The sequence below is a fragment of the Pteropus alecto genome, unplaced genomic scaffold (genome assembly GCF_000325575.1).
Source record: "Pteropus alecto unplaced genomic scaffold, ASM32557v1 scaffold80, whole genome shotgun sequence".
NCBI classification, from domain to species: domain Eukaryota; kingdom Metazoa; phylum Chordata; class Mammalia; order Chiroptera; family Pteropodidae; genus Pteropus; species Pteropus alecto.
Window position 1 is genome coordinate 4,551,857 of NW_006430460.1, and position 7,993 is coordinate 4,559,849.

Genomic DNA, 7,993 nt, shown 5'->3' on the forward strand with positions numbered 1-7,993 from the left:
ACAGGGGGCCCGCGTCTCGGAAGACTGCTTTTCCGGTCTCAGCGACACGGAATTGGCATGCGTCCCCGACCGAGCTGACGGGGACAGTGTCGTGGTCGCGCTGGCGCGGATCGTGATGGGATCGTCACAGTGACTTTCGTGAACACCGAGCGTGCGCAAGGAATCTTGACGAGGCGTTTTCTGCGCGGGGCGGGACGGTGCCGGGATAAGAAACAGCGTCTTTTCTGATTTTACCCGCAAAGAGAGTGGAAACGCACGTTCTTCGCGCGCGTCCCTCCCGCTTTGCCAGCAGCGTGGTCGTCGGGTGCATGGACATCCGGCTCTGAGGCGGGGTGACGGCGACGGCCACCAGGGGGGCCAGGAGGACCCCGGAGGCGTCTTTGCTACTTCGCTTAGCAGTAAAAGCTGACATCGTTACCTCGAACCCTTGTAATCCTCCCACTGGGTTTCAGCGCGTCTCTCTCGGGAAACGCTTTTAAAACTTGCTTGTGATTTAAAAAATGTGCGGGCGCAGCGGCCCGGCTGTCGCGCTGGGCGCCTCTTGCTTTTTTCCCGCCCCTTGGGACGAGCCCTCTGTCGATGTCGGTGGTTTCGGTTGTGATTCCGGTCGTGACTGGTGGACGTCGCCGGGAACGTTTGCTACCGGGGTCTAGAGAGTTAGGAGAAGGGACAGAATCTTCAGAGTTGAATCGGGGGCTCACACAGGGAAGGGCAAGCGGTACTGGCCGTGCGCATGGCCCGGCTTGACGGGATTCCTTTTTAAAGATGCTCGTGCAGGCCTTTTTCCCAACCAGAATGTTCTGTAAGCGCCGCCTGGCTGTTGCTTCTGGCTTCCAGGGCACGCGCGTGTGCGGGGCTGGTAAGTGACAGCTTTGTGGGATTTCTGTTTCTGACTAATAAAAAGTCTGTGAAGAGCGTGGTGTTATAACTGCCTGTTCAGAAGGAGGCCGTACTCCGAACATCCCTTTACGCTGCGGTGGACCAAAATCTCCCTCGCTCCCTCCTGCGCTTTCTAGTTTTCTATTCCTCGCCGCCTCCCTCCTTCCTTCGTTTTTTTTTTTTTTTTTTTGTGTAGAGTTGGCATGTGCAGAGTTTAAACAAGTGGCATCCTGGTAGACTGCGATAAATACAGCGCTAAGGAGGGTGCCAGGGGCTGTGGGACATTCGGTGTACAAGGCCCGAGGGAGTGATGTCTAGGTGATGTGCAGAGGCTGAGTCGAAGTTCCAGAAGAGAGAGTTCGAGTCTCTGGCCTTCTAAATGTGTCAAAGGTGCATTGTCCTTGGACAGTTTGGGCACGTCATAAGTTTTCCAGATATTTCTTGGATAACTGTGGCTGAGCCCGGTTGGCCAGCGTTGGTCTGGAGAGTTTCCACCTCTGCGGCAGGGCGCAGGTTCATGAGATGATCAGAACTTTGGGTCCGACCAGCTCTGTCGCCCTGGACTTCCTGTGGACATGCCCGGGATGCTCTTTGTTACTCCTGGTTTCTATCCAGAGGAAGCTGATTCTGTTCGTTTTTGTTAATATTATTCGCTTTAATTTTGCCCCTCATGTTTATCTCATGTCCCAGGCAAAATCCACAACAAAGTAAAAATTAAAATGTGATTACAAAAGCAGTGAAAACATGACATAGTTGCTTCATTTTTTTTGTTTCATTAAGCGTATGTCAAATAACTATGACACGACATGGAACGGTGCTGAGGATACAGTGGAGAAAAAAACACGACAAACACGCTGATCTTGGTACTTAAACACCAGGCTGGGTGCTCTGTCGATTTTATGAGCATGCAGTACCTGTTTAAGGTACTGCGGGACGGGTGCCCATGTTATCAGGCAGTTAGGACAATGTTGACAATTTTTCATGAACTCCAGCTGTCTTCAGCTATGAGTTCAACTCACATCCTCATGCAGGCTTCTGAGAGCTCAGATGCAGCCCCACTCAAGTCCTGTTGTTTTAACAGGACGGCATTTTACAAGAGTCCTCAAACGAGGCTACGGGCCCAGCAGATGAGTGAACAGAGCGGAGGTGGCCCTGTGCTTCTCTCCTTGGAAAGATCCAAAGGAGAAGGCAGTGGAATTCCAAAAGTGTGTCGATGACAGGTTTGCTTCATCTTCAGAGGGTGCCAGAACACTGGGAAGCTAACAGAACTAATGAAGCTTTGGAGAATACCTCTTCCCCCCAGAATCCACTTCTTTGGGATATAAGTGGGCATATATCATGGGAGATGAACTTGTACATGTTGCTCGAGGGATAAAACTCTTCACTTAGATTGTCTTCATTGGAATTGCAAATCTGTCATTCATCAGCTTCTGGCTTCCTGTGAATTGCTTTGATTCCTCTTCCAGTTATGGGGTGCTGTGACTTCCCACACTGAGTCTCCCTGCCCCATCACCAGTTATGAGTAGATGTGTTTTGGCACGTGTTACAGGATGAATGGGACTGACAGGATGTGACGGATGGTCTCTAGAGATTCCTCAGAGGAGTTTTGATTTTAAACTCAGCTTAGGAAATGGGGCTAATGGGGTTAGTACAAAATTAAAAGCAGGGCATTGTGGCAAGAAAAGCAGCTCTCCAGCCTCCAAGAGACATGCCATGGCCGCCCCTGGTTGGCTGGAACCTAAGGCAGGACATTTGCGTGATGCTCTCTCTCATTCACCTGGCGTCCGATGAGGGGTTCCATCTGGAGACACGTTTGAGTCATGAATGACTCTGGTAAGTGGGCGCACAATTAGAACTCAGGCTGTGTCTTCTGCTGATCTGCTTAAAAGAAGCAACTTTAGATTTTGTAGTGAATCTGACGTGCTTCACATGTGCTTCCTGTTTCTTCCTCCTGGCGTGTTTCCTAGGCAGGAAGGCTGAGTCCTGCTACCCTCACTGCAGAGCTTCCATTTGCTTCCAGGTGCTAAGTGTTATTTTAAATATAGATTATTAAGGGGAAGAGTTGTATTAACAGTGCTTCCTGTTGAAGCACATGGATTAACCCGCCTGAAAATGGAGTGCGACCACATCTAGCCCATACCCATGAGCCGTGGCCCCATTCTTAGTCCCACGTGGTCCAAATGCATTCCCAAATGCACCAGTGCCTCGAAAGAGCCAAAACGCATCTCAGCTCAGTTGTTCTATGTCCCAATTAGCTGGTTGCTCCTGACACTTGGGCTGTATTTTTTTTTTTCTCCTCAAATAGAATATTGGATTACAGGAAAAAATAAAAATAAAATAGAAAAAATAAATGTTGTAGTTTAGAAAAATAAAAGTGATTTTTTGTAGTCATGGGTCACTTCTTGCGCTTTTTTGTTTGTTCGTTTAAAAAAACCAAATCTTTAAAAATTGGTCAACTATTAAGTTTTATTCTTAGATAAACCCATGATTTTTTAATGTGTCTGTATAATACCCACTAGGTGATTTAGAACCTGACTGACGTTCAGGTGAAGGGAACTTTTCATTGAAACTCATTCATTTATTCAGCACGCAATTATTGATATATACCATATTTCAGGGACTATGAAAGTAGGAACGGAATTGTTCAAATTTGTCTTTATATCCAGTATGAGTGTATATTGACCCACTTGACTTCTACCTACCCCTTGTGAAAGTGTCATGAACTAATTATCATAAGCTTTTCTTCTTGTCCTTATACAAAATATTTCTTTCTAAAGAAGAGGACAGGGATTGGTTTCAAGCAGGTGCTTGAAATGGACTGTTGTCATTTGGAGATCTTGTTTTGGTCTCATTCAACTAGACCCTTAAAATTTTTCCGAAAGGAATTCCTTCTTGGTTTGACTTTAAACTGAAAAATGTCTCTGAAACATAAAACATGCTTGAAGTTAATATGGTGTAATTTGACATACCTTTTGGGCATGTTTTATAATGATTAGTCTGTATTTTTAGTTCATAACAGTCAAGAGTCACAATCCCTGTGTGACTGTTTTTATCTCAGCAACATGTGATGGCTCGTCACGAGGCTCTCTTATTTGGGGAACCACACCCAGTGGTTCACACTCGGGGAGCTGAATTAAGAGCACCCGATGAGTATGAGCAACTTATAAAGACATTTGATTAGTTTCTGCTCTCTAGAAAGGGCTGTGTGCCGGTCAGTACGTGAGGATGAGGAAGCCACCTGAGGACAGAGAACCATCCTGAAGGGTGAGGGGTCCTGGTACCTGGAGCTCTCAAAGGGCCGGTACCTCTTTCACCAGCCAGAGCAGGAAACCTCCAGACTCACAGAGCCTGGGGGTGTGTGGCCTCAGTCATGGAGAAGTCAGCTTAAACTAAAGACTTCCAGTCCTACCCGTCATTTTAGAAGAAACACCCAAAAAAGGGTCAAACTATTTTCAAGTAGATATAACTTCATCTCAGAACAAAGCCCAATATTTGTGGGAATAAAAAGTATCCAGCACCCAGCAAGATAACATATACAATATTTGGCATCCAGTCAAAAATCGCCAGACATGTAAAGAAGCAGGAAAATGCAACCTGTAGTGAGAAAAAAATCATTCAATTTAGTCTGACCCAGAACTGACAAAGATGTTAGAATGAGCATAAAAATACATTGAAACAATTGTTATAACTATTCCATGTTTTAAAAAACTTTGAGACATGGAAGATACAAGAAAATAGTCAAGTTTGACTTCTAGATATGAAAAATACAGTGTGTGAGGTAAAAAAATTGATTGGATGGAATTAATGGCAGTGTAGACATTGCAAAAACAAAGATGCATGCATTCTTTTTAGCAATAGAACTAAAATGGAAGACAGAAAAGGGAATTAAAAAAAACTGAACAGAGTATCATTGAGCTGTGGGAAAGCTTCAGGACTAAATATCTATGGGATTGGGGTCCCCCAAAGGGAGGAGACAAAAAGTGTTTGAATAAACAATGGCCACAATTATTTGAAATTTGATAAAAACTATAAAAACAGATCTAAGATGCTCAATGAACCTACAGCATAAGAAAAAATATTACACAGGGCACATCCTACTCATATCGCTGACAACCAGTGATAAGAAAAAATATTAAAAGCAGCCAGTTAAAGATGATAGCAAACTTCTGGTCAGAAGCAGTGTGAGCAAGAAGACACTATTTAAAGTGTGGTACAATATCTATGCAAATATGCAAAACCGATATGCAGTATACAAAAATCAATAGTATTTCTACATTATTCTTAATGGACAATCGGATATTGAAAGATAATAACATTTTAATAGGATAAAAATATTTAGGGATAAATATGACAAAAGGTGAATGTTCAAAGTGAACACACTGCACACTATAAGTGTGAGACAAATTAAAAGAGGCCTGAGTAAGTGGTGCCGTATGTGCTGTCGCGGTGCAGATTTTGTTCATATTGATCTGTCATCGAAGGCAATCCAAATCAAAATCTTGCAGGCCTTTTTTTTTTTTTTTTAGAAATTAACAAACTACTTTTAAGGTTCTTATGGAAGTACGGAGGGTCTGGAATAGCTAAGCAATTCTGAAAAGGAACAAAGTTGGACCACTGAAAGTCAAATTCAAGACTTACAGGGCTCCAGTTAAGACTGGAATTGACATAGAGATAGACGAATAGGTCAATGGAGCAGAATACAGTCCATAAATAGACCCATACATAAGTAGACCCCCAATTAATAAATTACATTTATTACTTTCTATTTTATAATGGAAAGCAAAGACCCAGAAAGAAAATGTAATTAGCAACAGAATCACTAAAAAGAGATCTGCCGTACTAAACTTATTATTTTTATCTCTGTACTTTTTAAAAATTAACACTTTTCAGAGCAGTTTCAGTTGAGGGGCGAGTTCAGAGAGTTCCCACACACCCCCTTTTGCACACACGCACAGCCTCCCTCCTATCAGCATTCCCCGTCAGAGCTGTATATTTCTTACAGCTGATGCACTTACATGGACATCATAATCACCCGAAGTCCATAATTTATGGTTCACTCTCAGCGTTGTACATTTTATGGATTTGGACAAATGTATAGCGACACGTACCCGCCATTAGGATGCCATACAGAGTATTCTCACTGCCCTAAAAATCCCCTGTGATCTTTTCTCCCCTCAAACCCCTAGCCACCACTGATCTTTTCATATCTTTGTAGTTTTTGCTTTTATAGGATGTCATGTAGTAGAATTACACTGTATGTAGCCTTTTCAGATTGGCATCTTCTCCTTAGTGATATACACTTAAGGTCCCTCCATGTCTCTTCATGGCTCGGTAACTGACTTCTTTTTCATGTTGAGTCATATTCCCTTGTCTGGACGGCCCACAGTTCATTTTTCCATGTACCTAAGACCAGGACATCTTAGTGGCTTCTGGGTTTTGGCAATAATGTATAAACCTACGAATATCTACATGCATGTTTTTGTGTGAACATAAGTTTTCAACTCCTTTGGGTAAATAAGAAGGAGCGCGATTGCCGGATCACATGGTAAGAATATTTAGTTTTATAAGAAACCTTCAAGCTGTCTTCTGAAGTGGCTGCACCGTTTGCATCCCTACCAGCAGTGAGTGAGACTTCCTGTGGCTCTGCATGCTCACCAGCATGACATCTAACTTTTGATAAAGATGCAAAGGGAATTCAGTGGAGAGAGGACAGCCTTTCAACCAGTGGCATGGAACAATTGTCTATCCATATGCAAACATTCACACCTTGTACCATATACGGGAATGAACTCAAAATGGATTAAAGACCTAAACGTCAAACCAAAAACTATAATAGTTTTAGAATTAAACACAAGAGAAGGTATCTGTGATTTTGGGTAAAGATTTCTCAGGTATAACATCGAAAGAACACGATCTTTTTCTAAGATACCATTAAGAGAATGAAAAAGAAAGCCACAGGCTGGCAGAGCATATTTGCAAATTATGTCCAGACTTACATGTGCAGGGACTTATATCCAAAACGTATGAAGAACTCTCAGAACTCGAGAAAATGGGCAAAATGATGAACAGACGCTGCCCTAAAGAATATACGAACGATAAATAAGTACGTGAAGAGATCTCAACATCTTTGCTCATTAGGGAAATGTAAAATAAAACCCCAAAGAGATACTACCACATAGCTGTTAAAATGGCTAAAATTCTAAAAACTTGACCATTAAGGGTGTTGGTGAGGACTTGGAGGAACTGGAACTCTCACACACAGCTGGTAGGAGTGTAAAATTGTCCACCTCCTTCGAGAAATATTTTGGCAGTTTCTTAAAATGTTAGACATATGTCCAGGATATAATCCAGCCATTCTACTCACAATAGAAGTAGAAGCATGTGTTCATACAAAGGCACATTCAGCTTTTCAAATAATAGCCAAAGACTGGGAAAAACCCAAACGTATGTTACAGGGGAATGAATAAACCATGGCATGTCTGTACAGTGTACCACGAATAAAATAAAAATGAATAAGTTACTGAAACATGCTGCAGTGTGGACGAATCTCAGAATAATTGTGCTGAATGGAAGAAGCTGGACAAGTGGGAGCACATGCCGTGTGTTTCATTTAAATAAAGTTCCAAAACATTAACAGAAAGTGATAGAAAGTAGGTCAGTGGTTGCCAGTTTAGGAGTTGGACAGGCAGGGTGGGGGCGGGGATCCCCAAGGGGCCCGAGGGGACTTTGGGGGCATGGGTGTGTTAATGACCTTGATTTACTGGGTGTAGAAATACGTCAGACTTATCGAATTATCCACTTGTGCAGTTTATTTTGTGCCAATTGTAGCACCATAATAAGTTTAAAACGATTGTATGAGGTGATTATAAACTGTATCGCTCTTTCCGAGCTGTCACGTGGATGAAGTGAGGTAGCAGATGCTGGTGTGATCCCGGCAGAGAGCCCATGCGTGAGCCAGCGCCCTGGACTCGCGCTTTTCCACCAAGGAAGAGCTCCTCAGTTTTGCCGAAGAGCAGGCAGACAGGGCCATCGGAGGGAGGGACGTGAATAGGATATTTGTCCTTGGCCACCGTCTCCTAAAACTCAGCTCTTTAGACTGGAGTCATCGGCCAGG